This window comes from Nannobrachium achirus, assembly GCF_963921795.1.
Source record: "Nannobrachium achirus genome assembly, chromosome: 5".
NCBI lineage: Eukaryota > Metazoa > Chordata > Actinopteri > Myctophiformes > Myctophidae > Nannobrachium > Nannobrachium achirus.
The window spans coordinates 28,704,154-28,721,391 of record NC_137814.1 but is presented as its reverse complement, the minus strand read 5'-3'; positions in this window follow the sequence as shown (position 1 = coordinate 28,721,391).

Below are 17,238 nucleotides of genomic sequence, written 5' to 3'. Positions count from 1 at the left end.
CACTGGCAATGTCACAGACATTATTTGAGTAACTCCTTAGCATAGCTTGCACATTGTTGGTTGCGTGCGCACACACATGCACACACACACATGCACACGCATGCACGCACGCACGCACGCACGCACGCACACACACACACACACACACACACACACACACACACACACACACACACACACACACACACTCTCTCTCTCTCTCTTACTTTGAGTGTCACATAAATGTACCTAAAATAGCTGATACAAGCTCCCACTGTCACATTGCGACATGTTGTGAGCTTGGAGATCTACTGTTTCTGGCTACTTTTGACAAATTTAGAAAGAGAAATTAGTTTAGTCTGTCTGTGGGTTTACATGATTAACCAATGACAAGTACTTACAGTAACAAGAGCGTATGACTAAATAATACCTACATTAGACACTGGTCTTCTTTTTTCCCATTTCCTGAAAAGTCACCGTTTTGGACATTGTTTCAGCCTGACAGTGGCGTTATCCTCTGTTGTCCAGCAGTTAATGGGAGTGACCAGGAAGAGAGAAATAGTTTGCTCAGATCAGCCCTACACTTATCAGCAGCTGACTGAATGAGAGGAAACAGGTGTCAGCTGTGACAGGAACAGGGTGGACCGCGGACGCCACACAGGGACGGAGGGAGAGAGAAAAGCAAGGTGAAAAAAGTACCATGAATGAGGGGAAAGAGAAAGAGAGAGGGAGCAATTTGGTCAAAATAGAGGGCAAGCACTAGAAGTAAGGAAGGGGGAGAGAGAGAGAGAGAGAGAGAGAGAGAGAGGGGGACTTCTGAGAGAGGAAATTACAGTTTTACAGTAGAGCAATAATTTGAACTGGGGAACGAACTGCCCGAGGCAGTGCTAAATACATTAAGAGTTACCGAAGAGCAGGAAATGCTATTATTACCATGGGCCGGGTAATATGTTATAAGAAACGAATAATAGTAAACGCATATGTCCAATGTTCATTCATTCTGCAGCCCGCAAATGTGAACTCAGAGGGGGAGCAGGCAGGGTGCGGGGCACGGAGACAAAACAAAACAAAAGAATGAAAATGCCATCTTGGATGTTCCCATGGTCGATACAAAATAATAAAGTGCCCCAGTGGCCAAATGTGTAAGCAATGGATAATGATAATGTGCAAATCAACATGATGAAATTACCTCTAGGGTGCCCTTCCAGTGGATAAAACATGAGGAAATTCCCCCAAGATAACCTTGGAGAAACAATTTATGCAGTGCCTCGTCATCATACATGCCTTCAGTTCATAACATCCCGTTTAGACTACTGTAATTCCCTCTACATTGGGATCGGTCAGTCAGCCCTATCCCGTCTCCAATTGGTCCAGAATGCTGCAGCCAGGCTCTTGATCGGTACTAACCTCGCCTCACCAGGCTTTAATCGGTACCAAGAAGAGAGACCATATCACCCCCGTCCTGGCTTCCCTCCACTGAAAAGATACCCTAAATCAAATCACGTTTATTTATAAAGCACATTTAAAAAAAACCTTCATTATACCAAAGTGCTATAGGCTATACATTTTCATAGGAGGTATTGTTGCAGTGCCTATAGGGTACCCTTTCAGAGGAGAAATATTGTTGCAGTGACTTTATAGGGTATACTTTTCATTGGAGAAAATATGAAGTGCTCCTTTAGGGAGCACTTCCAGTGTTAATTGGCCTCTGATCCAATTTTTCCTGCAACATTTCAGATATGCAGTAGCTGTCTACATCTCATCCTACATGCCATTACCTTTCATTTTCAAGTACAATTGACTGTCAATTTATAGGCATAATGTCATTGATATACAGAGCTTACTTCCTCTCGCAAAGGACTGTCAAATTGACTGGGGGAGCAAAAACCTTACATTTTAAATTGATAACTTTTTTTGACTGTTGATATGAATATATAATTCCCACAAGGAATGAACAAACAGATATTAGAAAATATTAGCATTGGAGCAGGGATGGTCTTTCTAGTCTAGTTTGGTGTCATACTGACAAATTGACAGTCCTTTATTATATTCCTTTCCGCAATTGCCCTGTGCCTTTCCATATGCATACTTCATACATACTTAATGTACATTGTATATTGCATAATGTATACTGTATACTTTCTAGCTTCATGCTTATCTACATAAATAATTACAAAATGTTATATCATATTGTTATTGTAAGGCACAGCCTCACTGAGACTAATTCCTTATATTTGCAAAAGATAAAAAAGAAAATCAAACCTCAGTTCGAAGTGAAGCGGTGAACTTTTATTCTATGTGTTCTAGAGCTATGAACTCTGTGATCTATACATTCTTTCAATTCTGAATGAATGAATGATTTTATCTGGAGGGCCGAATTGTCATGTGAAGCTTGACCAATCCTCAAAGTATGGTCTCATTGGACATTTAATCATCCAATCATCAGACCGGGACGGACGTTACACACATATTCTGGATGTACGGGACAGATAAAACCTGTTCATTCTGGACTGGAATGACCATATATGGACATGAACGGGACACACACGGGACACACATGTACGGGACAGATAAAACCTGTTCATTCTGGACTGAAATTACCATATATGGACATGAACGGGACACACAAAGCCACTCCTTGGAAGCGGCTTTCACCGCTTCAAAAACAATAAAAAACTATTCTTATTCATTTATACCCCCATCACCTACCACACCTGACACATACACAGCAACACACATGCATGCACACGCAGTCATGCTCGCACAAACACACGTGCCGTGCACACGTGGAATGATGGAGGAAGGGAGAAACGTAAGGGATGCGAGAGAGAGAGAGAGGAATGGGCAGAGAAATATAGAAAGATAGAGACAAGGAGAGGAAACTAAAACACCACAGGGGATTCAGAGATTTAGTTTCACATTTCCTGAACAACATAAAGAACAAACGCAACAATGTGTGAACGCTTTGACCCCAATTCCACTAAAGGGGAAGACATTTCCATAAGTCCACACATGTTCTCTCTTTTCCATTCTCTGCTGCTGTTTGTATTGTAATAATGGCCAAGAGCAAGTACAATATGTGACCACAGAAGCGTCCTTGTAACAGCTAATACATCATGACATTCACTGATGCGTTATATAAGAGGCTACTTTTGTTTCCTTATAATAGTCAGTACAGTACACAGCAGTACTGCTAAAGCTCTTTCAACCTGGCATACTGGATACTGGTCATGTCATAATAGGTGAAAGATTATCAAAGGATTTCACTAAGATTGTTAAAGCTGTTCTCTTAATTTAGAAAAATAAATTGGTCATTTGTGTAGCCTTAATAAAAAGTAAGTCTCTTGCACACCTGCAGGTGCGTCGAGGAAAAGACCAAACGAGGGTCCAACGCACTGAAAAAGAAAACTCCTTCGAATGGACAATGTTTTGGTCTGTTAGACATTCAGGCTATCCTTTTTCAATTGTGTAGCCTAGATTTAGAATTTGTTTTTTAAGAATTTATGTTGGCTAACGTTTGAGTAAAAATGGTTCACTAATGGAACACATACAGTAACTGATTTGTCTTGCATAACATCGAATATTGCAGGTCTGTGACCTGAGTTTGAAACCTTACGGTACTAATCACCTTAACAGGAAGCTCACGTTCTACACTTCCTGTCTCATCCATCACAGTGGCTCATACATCGTTCATCTTGACAGGAAATTCCTTTCACTGTATATCCTCTTCCTCATTTCATCCACCGCGGCACCGCTTACATCAGACAAAGCACATTGATTGGATGCCTCACGGCGGACGTGATGTCAGATAAGATGGATTTAATGAGTGATGTAGGATGATGAAACGTCTCGTACAACAGCGAGAAGGAACACAGCTGTCAATTCCATTTCTTGTTTCCTCTTCTCACTTTCCTACTCAGGCATGGCTGTTGCTCAGGGCTCAATTTAAACTGACACTTTAACATACTGTATAGTGCATTTGCAGAATGTGAGACCAACGCAGCGAGGTTAAGCACCTCATCACCAAACCGCTGCTTTTATCCCACCCACCCACCCACTCACCCTACAGCCTCAAAATGCCATCCTGTGTTGATTCAGCACCTTGATGAGAGTGAGATGAGCGCCGGCATCTCCTTTGAAGCGTGTCTCTGTCTCCCAAGCTGGACGTTATTATGGGGAAGTGAATTGCTCCGCTTGTAATGAGATCCATGTGAATAACCAGTCGTGGATGCTTTGGTCCAGGGGCTGTTTGAAATGTTCAGCTGTTGATAGTCTCCTGGGGCAGTTCCATAAGAGTGTGGAGTGGATGAATTAAATGGAGATTCTAATCACTACTATACAGTGAGGTGATGGAGATGTTTGTGCATCATTGGCTTCAGGTTCAAAAGGTTAATGGCGTGTTTCTCCTGCAGGTCGACTGATTGTAAATCGTGAAGAGAAGAGAAGAGAAGAGAAGAGAAGAGAAGAGAAGAGAAGAGAAGAGAAGAGAAGAGAAGAGAAGAGAAGAGAAGACGGAATGGGAGAGGAAAGTAGACACTTCTCTTCTCTTACCTGGTGAGGAGGAGAGGAGAGGAGAGGAGAGGAGAGGAGAGGAGAGGAGAGGAGAGGAGTGAGTGAGGCAGGCAGTGAGGAGAAATGACAGAATAAAGATGTTATTGTTGTTCTCAGTGTGAGCCACAGTGTGAAATTCATAATCAGTATCCAGCTGTGCAATGATTGGTACGTCGACCTCGACCCAATCAAGAGTCAAGAGTCTGGCATTGGCCATTCTCTTCTTTGTCTCCCTCTCCCTCTATCGATCTCTCCATTCTATCTCTTCCCAGAGTGAGTGATGAAGTGACATGGTGTCCCCTGCTCATCTCTGCCTTTCAAAGCAATGGCTGCTCAGGTCCTCATTTATTCAAAGTCACGCTAATTCATATTCTTATCAAGATCCATTACATGTTTAATATTCCATTTTTGTCACAGTCGGGCACATTAATAATCTGATTCAGTCAAAAAGCATCTCTCACTATAGTTTTTACCAGACAATCCTCTATTTATAAATATATCACTTGACAGGGTTATCGTATTGACATTGTACAGTTCATAGCCTTAATTATGATGAAATGTAGAGTGTGTACACAAATTAATTAAACTTATTGAGCTTTCTTTTTAAGTCAAACCACATGGTCTCCCTTCACTGAACTCCATTGAAACGAGTGATGTATCCAGAAATACGGTACACCATGAGTGAATAGTTTAAAGTTGAACAAAGTATAAGCATGAATGGACGGACGGATTGTGCCGTGGAAATATAAATGATTGATATTGCACAATTAAAATGTTTTTATAGTAACTGTCACTGGCACAAACATGAAACAAAATAAAAAAACACAATAAAAGTTGTAATATTAGTGAAAACAATGATGTCCCGTATGGTTAATTTAAAATACATCATTAACATACACTAGAAGTGTATAGTGACATCTCGTCAGTAAATCCAATGCATGTGTCCCCGGGTTTCCATGGTTTCCAATTAGGCCTCACCCCAGAGGAGCACCAGTGTCGATTTATTTCCATTCCAGAGTGTGTGTGTGTGTGTGTGTGTGTGTGTGTGTGTGTGTGTGTGTGCGCGCGTGTGTGTGTGTGTGTGTGTGTGTGTGTGTGTGTGTGTGTGAGAGAGAATGCCATTCACCATTAACCCCCATTGGAATATAAGCCAGTCCAGTGTCCTGTCTGGAATATTAATGAGCATGATAAAGACGGGGATCATAGCTAACGCTAGCAGCAGGGTACTTTTGTATCAAAAAGGCCATTATCAACGCTCTCATCAATGTCGCACAACAAGTTTTCTCAAACATGCAGCAATTACCTCTGGACACGAGCAGTCTGTGCTCCGTGGCCCCCCTCACATCTTTAGGATGTTAATTTAATTCTTCCGAGAGACGAATGGCTGCCAGAGAACAGAACAGCCTCTAAATACTAAACATCAGCTGTATTGTGGTGGAGGTTTGTGGAGGCCTTCTGGCACTCGGCCCATACCTGCTGTCTAATGCCAGTCTGTGCCGCCTCAGATCATGACGCTATAATGACCGATCAATCCTTATTAACGGTCTGGTGATAATGCAGCTCACACACCGTGACACTATGGAACTGTGATTGTGTACGTGCGTGCGTGCATGCATGTGTGCGTGCATGTGTCCATAAAGCTTAAAAACCCATGATTAAAACAGACATGTGTGTGTTTAATCCTCCTGGGAATCACAGAGACAGCTCCTCAGAGTTCAACATTTATATGTCCAGGCAGTTTGTCACCACTTCCTGTTTGTTGACCTGTTGTGGAAGGACATGAGAATAGGGGCTTTGAAATGTCAAACAGTGGAATAATGACACCTTTCAAACATCCACTTCAACCTTGACATTCCTCGAATTTGCTGTGAAAAAATACAATTACACAATTCGATCCTTTCATCTTATGGGCTCCGGTTCAAATGCTCACAAAAGCAACCAAATCTCCTTTTAAGTGACAGGATAATTGTAGGGAAGTGTGTTCATTGCACAGGATAGTTTTTTGTTTGTTGGTTTATTTTTATTTTTTCTGTGTGTTCTTTTGTATCTACTTTTCCAAATACTAAAAGAAAGGATTAATTGATCCACACCTTCAATTAGCACAAATGGCTTAACTGGGTAATACTTTCAGATAACAGATACATGGATTTGATCCTATATGTTCAGTGTGTGGATGAGAAGCCAAAAGCAAACACAAATATTAGTTTTGCTACAAGCTAGTGTGGATAGTGCCTCATAGATTGACAAACACTGTTCTAAAAGGCTTAGACAGAAGGAGATGCAAATCCAACTTCTTCCTCTTATTCTGTATTCCATTTCATCAGGTTATGTCTGTTGTGCTATTCATTCATCAAATGCATTTTTGCTTATAAGCCTACCTGAATTCCATTAGGAGCAGTGGGCGTTAATTCTTTACAGCACCCGGGGATGGTTAAGGCGGGTACACAGATATTCTCTCCGATTGTGCTGTCGCCAACCATTGTTGGTGCTCGCCGTCAAAATCCCTGATCTGACGCAAGATCGGGCTTTGCTCGCAGAGGTTTTGCTCGCTGTGTATGAAAGGCTCTGCGACAAGATCATTGCGCGATTCCAGTGCTCGGCGAGAGCTTCCCGATCATTTCTGGATATCTGGCAGGTTAGATAGATTGGCTCTATCAGACTGGGCTGCCATAAGCACTGCAAGAAGCATCAGTTTCAACCAGTGAGAGAACAGTACCAGCCGATCCTTCTTTCCTTGGGTCCATGTGTTGTGTTGTGCATCAAACCCCAAACAAACAATGGAGACGATAACAACATGGCTCCAAAGAAAGCAACGCAGAAAACACAATAACCCATGGACGCAGGAAAAGAAGGACTGACTGGTTGATATCTGGCAGAGACGTAATCTTCAGTTTATCGTTCCAAATGTATTCTCTGGTTTTAACTGAGTTTCACACAAACTCACTGCAGCGCACTGGGTGCACCGTGCCGCACACACCAAAACATCCCTCTCAACCAATCCCTGAGCTTCGATGCTGCTAATGTCGAGTCCCAAACAACGGTCCCTCTCATTGGTCAGAAGCTCTGCTTCAACTCGGATATGAGTCCTATGAAACGTCTTGCAATGTGTGGTGCCTTCTCGGCAGGGACATGCTGGGCCCCTGATTCAGCCCGGGAAAAAGAGTTGGAGAGGCCCTCATTGCGCGCTATAGAGAGAGATCTCTCTATAGCGCTGCTGCTACTCAAAGATTTGCCATTTCAGATCATGTGACAAGCCAGTGGGCCAATTACATTAGTCATATTTCGTTGTCGGGTGGAAACCTTGTATGTCCAAAACCATTTGTTTTGCATTTATCATACAACGCCTCGCAATGTGTGCTTGTAGATCTGCTGTTTTCACTACTTTTGTGCGACGGCCTTGTATGATGAAGCAGGGCTTTACTTTGCAAAAGAATTTACAAATTTGAAACTTGGAAATACGAGGTTTCTGCCCGACAGTGACGATTTACTTTATTGGCCGCCCAGCCCCAAAAATGGAACGAAGGCCGACATTTTATTTTTATTTATTTTTCCTAATGGCCGGCCTGGACCGGCCGGGAATGAACCGGCCTTTCGGGAGTTGTCCCGCTTTTCCCAATAGCCAGCACGTCCCTGCTTCTCGGCGATCAATGGTGTAGTGAAAACCACAACATTATGACAGCCGATTTCAAGAAAGCCACTTGTGTAGTGTGAAATACTTTAACGATCCCCGAAGTATTTAACGATGACACCCCGACCACTTCAATATCTTTCAGTGTGTTCCTACCTTTAGGGTTAAGTGTTTTGCTCAGGGACACTTTTACATGAAGCCTGCAGTAGCCTACTGTATGTGCCTGTTATTAACTCACCAATTAACTGTGGAAAATGATTTAAGTCTCAACACAATGCAGTTTGAGCTTATAGTTCTGCATTTTTTTCTACAAAGAGAATTGTTCTAGACAGGGGAAAAGGGAAGGGACCAAGTATATGTTTATCACATCTAATACACAAAAAACACAAACCAACACATTGAATTAAATTACTAGTAAGACGCCTCAGGGCGACACGCGACCGGTCACGCCATGTCTTGGCCGTCTGGCCAGTGATTGCGACCGTAGGTCGCATTTACTATCAAAAGCTCCAGGGGCTGTCTGTCAGTCCGTCAGTCTGTCAGTCAGTCACACTTTTGCCCTGCTCATATCTCCACAACCGTTGCCCCGATCCATGCCAAAATTTCCACACAAACTCCTTGCCTGCCAAACTACAACCTCCAAGGATCCCCGGAGTTCCAGGGACCCCCAGGTCCCTGGGGGACCCCCAGGTGTAAAAACATTACCACATACACGTCACACTTTCCCCCTACTTATATCTCGGCCACCGTTGCCCCGATCCATGCCAAAATTTCCACACAAACTCCTTGCCTGCCAAACTACAACCTCCAAGGACCCCCGGAGTTCCAGGGACCCCCAGGTCCCTGGGGGACCCCCAGGTGTAAAAAAAATACCAAATGTGCAAAAATGACCAAAAGGATGCAAAAGTGGTGGCGCCCCCAGTGGAGGACCCCCTCCACTGCAGCTCACATAAAATGCCCTAACTCGGCCTAGGAGCGTCCGGGAGAGCCGGGGCCGGTACCTATTCGTCCGCCAAGGCAACGCGGAGACCCCACCCCTCATTTCTCACATGGCCCTCTTCTAGCGAGACCTACGGTCGCTTATCTCCCGATTAGGGAGTCTTACTGGTGTATATCGGACCAGTTACCCATATCTGATTGCGACCGTCAGGTCACATTTTTGCGACCGTCAGGTCACATTTACTATCAAAACCTCCACCGGCTGTCTGTCCGTCCGTCCGTCTGTCACGTCACGTCACGTCACGTCACGTCACGTCACGTTACGTTACGTCACGTCACGTCACGTCACGTCACGTCACACTTTTGCCCTACTCATATCTCGGCCATCGTTGCCCCTATCCATGTGAAATTTTCCACACACACTCCTTGCATGCCAAACCACAACCTTCAGGACCCCCGGACCTCCACGGACCCCCAGGGACCCCCTGCCACCGCCGCCAAATAGTGCAAAAATGACCAAATCAACACCCCAACTGGGCTGCTCACGGGGAATTCCAGGGGACCACCGACTCCTGCTGCTCCAAAAGTCCTTCACCTTCATTGGTTTAACTTTGCCCCGCCCCCTCCTCTCATTGGCCAAAACTTTATTTGGCTTTACTCATCAACCGTTTGTCGTACAAACTTGTGGGTGCTGTCAATTGGCTTGATTAAGAGTCCTTAACCTTAATTGCTTTAACTTTGACCCGCCCCCTCCTCGGATTGGACGAAACTTTATTTGGCTTTACTCATCAACCGTTTGTCGTACAAACTTGTGGGTGGTGACAATTGACTTGATTAAGAGTCCTTCACCTTAATTGGTTTAACTTTGCCCCGCCCCCTCCCCTGATTGGCCCAAACTTTATTTGGCTTACTCATTAACTGTTTGTCGTACACACTTGTGGGTGCTGTCAATTAACTTCATTAACAGTCCTTCACCTTAATTGGTTTAACTTTGCCCCGCCCCCTTCTCTCATTGGCCGAAACTTTATTTGGCTTTACTCATCAACCGTTTGTCGTACAAACTTGTGGGTGGAACCAATGCCACTTACAGGCCTCTTTGTGTATACTGTGACCTGACGGTCTCTTATCTCCCGATTAGGGAGTCTTACTGGTGTACTGTATATGGAGATATGCTGTGAGACCCCAAACATGCTCAGTAATTTGTTATGTGAAAATCGTATGGCGTCTATCACATCTGACATCATACATACGTACAATCCCTTTTATGCCCATACATGGAGATCCCTGTCTGAACCAGCCACACAGATATTGGCTGTCTTCCTCCATGTGGGCATTCCCATATGAGGTCCTGTTAGATATGGGCTTAATTTCGATGACATCAGGGATCTCATGGGCATAGAGTGGTTCCCACGACAACATACAATCCCTTTTATGCCCATACATGGAGTTCCCTGTCTGAATCAGCCACACCACTGTGATGTCACCTGTTTTTGCCCATATATGGAGATCCCTGTATCTGACATCACTGTGATGTCACCTGTGATTTCAGTGATGTGTCAGGGGAACCACAGTGTCAGGCGTTATCCCTGCTCTGAGTATCTGACATCACTGTGATGTCATCTGTGATGTCACAGTGATGTGTCAGGGGAACCACACTGTCAGGCGTTACCTGTACGGACGGATACGGACAAGCTGTGCCGGTTCTGGCAGTAAACTGCGACCTACAGTCGCAATTCTGATTTATAATCTCTCCATGTGAGACTGACCATCAGTCGCGAAAAGAGATGCTTCCCAACACATTGTACTCGTATTAACTCATGTTAATGAAGCCATCAGTATGTCAGAATACATTATGTTTTATATGTAGTCACAATAATTATCACAGGAGATATTATTGGCAGACTTCTAAGTAACATTGACGCTTCAGTTTAGCTGACGATAACTGATTGCTGTTATCGCTGTTAATCCTGTGGTAATGACCCTCAGGACACTGGGCTTAGATTGAACAAACAACCAAACACACTTTATTTAAACAGCCAGTCACACATTTCATACCTAAAATGCAAACCATTGCACTGTGCATTAACCCTTCTGTCATGTTCAACTTTCAAGAAGAGCCACAATGTCCTTGGATCAATATTGTGTTAAAGAGAATAAGCAAAGGTGCACAAAAGGTGCATAGAAGGCCTGAGCAGACTAACTACAACGGCAGGCAACATGGGCATTTATTATTGCGACCTCACACTGAGGATGAATACAATTTGGGATTTAAGTTCACTTTAAAGGAGACATCGCGTAATAATTTGTGTCCCCTTTTAGTTATTGTTATTGGCCAGAACATTTTCTACCTTTGTATACCTTTGTATCTAGGATGTATCTTTGTATCTTCATGTCTCTGGCTTACATTAAAAAAGATTGGTAGCTGGCAGTGTGAACGCAGCATTAGTGTCTTAGGGACACTTCGACACCTCGCCTGGAGGAGCCAAGGGTCGATTCCACTATTTCCCCTCAGCTACGGTTGCAACCATCAGGTTTAATATTTTACAGATGAAAGCATTACATCTGTATCACTTTGTGCAATTCCCCCCCCCCCCCCTTTCTCCATTTCCCTCAGCGTCTGTCTGTCTGTCTGTCTGTCTGTCTGTATGTCTGTCTGTGTCTGTCTGACGGTCTCAACCCATCTCTATCTTTCACATTTTGCATATAATTTATCTCTTTCTATCGCTTCTTGTGTAAATCTTTCCCCTTCTTTTTATCCAGGTCTAACTGGAGTCACGAAGCACCGGGAAACAAGAATTGCAATCAATTATTTGGTTCATTTAGCAAGAGAATGGTGGAATTATGTGAATGTTGATTGCCATGACCGATTGCTATGGTTCTAAACAAGGCAAGACAAATTACAGCATCATGCCCAAACAAATCCTGAATCTATCCTTCAAATCATGTTAAATATTTGCACATTGACGTACCATAAATATTTTAAATAATAATTATCCAAACACAAACGTCATCATAATATTCAACAAATGAGATCAAATATCTATAAACCTTCTTGTACATTCTTGATAGAAAGAAACTTATATTAAAGTTTATTCAGGAAAACATGTGGGGAACACCAACAAACAATCAAGGTACAAATGGTAACAACCAGAGGAAAGACGTGAAGTCATTACCCATGCCTGTAAAGTGGGAGATACTACCACAGGTACACTGAACCACCGCTTGGTGTACTATATATTTAAAATAGTGAAAATAACAGATCTGCTATTTTCACTGGTTTCGTGCAACAGTCTTGCATGATGAAGCGCGGCATTACTTTACGAAAAAAAGTTGAAACTACGAGGTTTGCCCGACAGTGACGAAATGTACAGTTTCTAAAAAATCTCTCTCTCTCTCTCCATCTATCCACTCTCTCTCTCTCTCTCTCTCTCTCTCTCTCTCTCTCTCTCTCTCTCTCTCTCTCATATCTCTCATCTCCCCGTCGTTCTGTGTGTGTGTGGGAGGGTGCTTTGTGCTCCTTCAGTGACAGACAGGTCACATATTCATATTCCCCTCATTAAAGTACATCAGTCACACAGCAGAGTCACGTCTCACCCTTGCCTCCTACCTTCTCTCCATCAGACTGTCTCTTTTGACCCCATTTCTCCCTCTTTATCTCTCACTAATTCTCTACCTCTCTCTCCCCATATCTTCCCCTCTCTCTTCCTATTCTATCTTCTCTCTCCTCTTCTGTCTTGAATCTTCTCTCTCGCTTGCCCTTTCTTTTCTTTCCTTTGTCTCGCTCCTCGTTTTGTCTCTCTCTCTCTCTCCCTCTACCATTCCATGTCTATACATGCTAATAAAAGAGCTAAAAACAGATAACAGTGACTTCCCCTCGTGTTACAGGGGGCAAAGAGAACTACATCACATCACAGGTGCAGAAAATCACTTACTATTTTTTCCCCCCCTCTTTGACACCGTGACAGATTTAAAGGCAGCTTCTCTGCCATCATCGTCTGTCACGTTGTCTGGATTATAAGTCGTTGTGAAGGGATTTGGGGTTGTTGTGTTGTTGTGCATCCAGGATCAATACTTTAGAGTTTAAAAGCCTCCACCCGCGGGTCCCAGTGGGATTCCCTGCAACACAACATGAATCCAAAGTGTTCAGACAGAGCAAGAAGACACACGACATGTTTGCCAACACAAAGACTGTCTGTTTACTATTACTAGCTCTTACCCGTTCAAAGATATGAGCTCCGAAATGATGTGCAGTGTGTGGGTTATGGGATGTGCACTGTGCACACAGTATATGAGGGATGGAAAGTAACTTTAACTGGTGCTTGCATGCTAATATGTAGGAGCATCAATGTAAGAAATACCCGTTCCATTTAACGGCTACAGAGATACTGTGTACCGATCTGCATGATTTTTGGACAACATCTGTAACAGGGCCAGAAGCCCCCCCCCCCCCCCCCCCCCCCCGCCCGCCCGCCCGCCTGCACACCCCCCCCCCCCCCCCCGTGTGTGTGTGTGTGTGTGTGTGTGTGTGTGGGTTTGTGTGTGATTGTGCATGGCCTGAACAACAGCGCCCCTCCCTTAACATGTGTGGTCACAAAAGGTACTGTAGGCTAAATAGATATAGATACACCATAAAAATGCTAATATACAGCATACGATTTGTGAAAGTGACAAACGGGCTTCACAGTTATGTCAGGTGTGTTCATATGCTGATGGTGATGCGATTTCAGATCAATTGCTCCAGCCACCGAGGAGAAACGCTGAGACAGACAGACAGACAGACAGACAGACAGACACTCACTCACTCACTCACTCAGACATTCGCAAAATTATAGTATAGATAGTATAGATGGTGAGCATCTACGTATATACAGTATGTGTAAATGTTCTGTTTACAGACAGACAGACAGACAGACAGACAGACAGACAGACAGACAGACATACAGAAATACTGAGTGAAAATTGGACAGAACATTATGATTATGTGAAAACCCTTAATATCCCAGTAATGTCCCCATAATGGACTCATATAATGAAAGTGCCTGTGCCAGTACAAGACACTGTGAAACTACCTACTGTATTCAATGATTGTAAATGTGTCAGTCACGGTGGGTAGCTAGCTGCATGCCTTCAAATGTGACTGATAGTGGGTTGGACAATATCAAGGTAGAGATCTGGGGACAGCATACCGTACCTTTAATTCTTCCTCTTATAACCTAGGCCTAGAGGACCTATCATACAAGCCTATTCTACTTTTGCTCTAAGTCACTCTGGATGAGCAGCTAAATGCCAAAACTATGAAACATTGCAACGCCACCCATTGGATTAAAACACTGCACTGATGTCTTTGTTTGGTGTGTGACCCGCAGTGTGTCCATATTTAACATAGCCTAATACATGTTCCTCGATTTTAAAATTGATCCCAAGAGAGACAAGCATGCACGATACAGTGAGGGACAGAGAGAGGACAGATAGAGGACAGATAGAGTCACGTTTCCGTTCAATGTTGAATGAAATTGAGGCAAAGTTTTCAAATACCACAAACATCAACAAGATACAAATAGTCCAAGATTCCATCAACGTGATCAAAATATGTTACAAGAATGTATAACAGGACTCAAAACAATCAACACGACCACTTGAAAGCAATGGACCCAGTCCAATTAGAAATAGGAAGAAGTATCTTTAAGTCAAATGTTATTATTCCCTTCATTCAGAATGCTGGCTGTATTCAACTCAATAAAATCGCATTCTAATGACCATGCATCAACCATGTCACAGTTGAAACTAAAAACACATTGTGATGGTGTAGGCCAGGGTTCCCAATAGGCGGCCCGCGGGCCATTTGCGGAAAACTAGTGAAAGTTACTGGTATGGTCATAGCGATATGAAAAGTAAGCTTACCATAAGCACAGTAATCCTTTTTCAATCATTGCGACCGTCAGGTCGCATTTACTACCAAAACCTCCACCGGCTGTCTGTCAGTCAGTCAGTCTGTCTGTCTGTCCGTCATGTCACACTTTTCCCCAACTCATATCTCCGCCACCGTTGCCCCAAGACATGCCAAACTTTGAATGGAGATTCAACATTCCAGGTGTAACTATGGCTGCCCGTATGACGTGAGAGGTGGAGGTTGTGATATTTGTGGAGATAAGCGACCAACGGTCGCTTATCTCCCGATTAGGGAGTCTTACTTGTATTCAAGGGCTTTTGGAGAGAAATGAGACAGACTCCAGTCACTTTTAGAGCACTGCAGAGGGAAGGTTTGTGTGTGTCTGTGTCCAGCTGATGCTAGTAAGTAGTTGGCGGACGCTCGTTAACGCATCAAAGGAAGACAATTATGTCTCTGCACTGTCAACTGGTTGCTGTTATACAGATGCCTAGGCTTACTTTTCAAGCAGACTGGTTAATTGGTTTTTAACTTATTTTCTTTTAACTTTAAGGAGTGCATTTCTCCTTGTGACACTCAACACAGGATTTAAGTATCCCAGGGCTAAATTATTAGTGCCACAACCCACAACCAATAATAATTATAATAATGTTGGTATAAGAGCAGTAAAAAGTAACACTTAACTGTCGCTGCATGGAGTAGTGGGAACGCCGCCGCCTCCCGCAATGTTGTGGCCCTCGGCTTGGTACCCTAGACATAATTCGGCCCTTGGGAAAACTAATTGGGGAACCCTGGTGTAGGCTAATCCACTTCCACTTCCACTTCCAGCAGGCTTCATCCTACAACCCGCACTGCCCCATACGGGACGAGCTATGGTTGACAATGACTTCAACGTGTATCTACGAAACATTTTTGTTTCTTTGTTTGTTTGTTTGTTTGTAAACAAATGCACACCCGATCAGCTCAGAGACACGTGCGTAGGCAGGGGTCAAACATATAGAATAAAATAAAACAACCCGCAAACCTTGTGTAGTGCCCCAGACCAGACGCGGTATTTTATTTTATTCTATTTGTATGTTTATTATTTATTCGCAATATTAGATTAATTGTATTTGCATGTTAGGGCTTTTAATGCAGAGAGAGAGAGAGAGAGAGAGAGAGAGAGAGAGAGAGAGAACCATACAGAATAATATCTCTGCCCTTGGGAGACAAAATACCACAGGGTGTTTTTGCATTCACACAGAGACAGCCTGCATAATTTCTCTCATTTATTTCTCTTCCTAAACGGAACCACAGTTGCTCTCTGCCCCATTCTCATTCAACACAAAGGCCATGCTAGGATATTCTGTTGGTGAGGGTCCCATGCTGTCCCCTCTTGATAAATCTGTTTTTAGAACATGCCTAGCACGTCTACAGTATCCCATGCATGTCAATGTCACAAGAGTGTGAACATTCTGCTTTTTAATGATTTCATCTGTGAAAATTTGTAGGGCTTACTCTGCAGTCCATACTCAGGAATGGCCAAGTGCATTATTAAAAACTCTGCATTCCTCACAATTATCAGGGATAACACAAAAAGTCGAATTATTGTTTCCATTATGGTCCTTGATCTAAAAGTGATGACTAAGAGCTAAATTAACATATATGTATTAGACTACCAATTGTTATCTGTTTGTCCTCCAAGTATCCTTGTTTCCTGAGCTGTTGAGTTTTGAGTTTCTAACAGAATATTACCTCTAACTCGATAAAACATACTGTAATATCAAGCAATACATTTGTATACATGAAAAGGATTATATCTTGTGCTTTTTTAACATAAGCACCTTAGCACTGACTATTCACATACATTTTAATTGCAAACTGTTTTGAGGGCATCTTGGGTCATGACCGAAAGTATAAGGACTCGGGTACAAGCGGCCGAAATGAGTTTTCTCAGAAGGGTGGCTGGTATCATCTCCCTTAGAGATAGGGTGAGAAGTTCAATCACCCGAGAGAGACTTCACTTGCAAGGAGTCAGCTTAGGTGGTTCGGGCATCTAGTACGGATGCCCCCCGAGCGCCTTCCTAGGAAGGTCCTCGATGCACGTCCCACTGGGAGGAGACCCCGTGGCAGACCAAAGACCAGATGGAAGGATTATATCTCCAAACTGTCCTGGGAACGCCTCGGTATACTCCCAGAGGGAGTGGAGGAAGTTGCTCAGGATAAGGAAATCTGGAAGGCTCAGTTGGAACTGTTACCCTCACGACCCGATTCC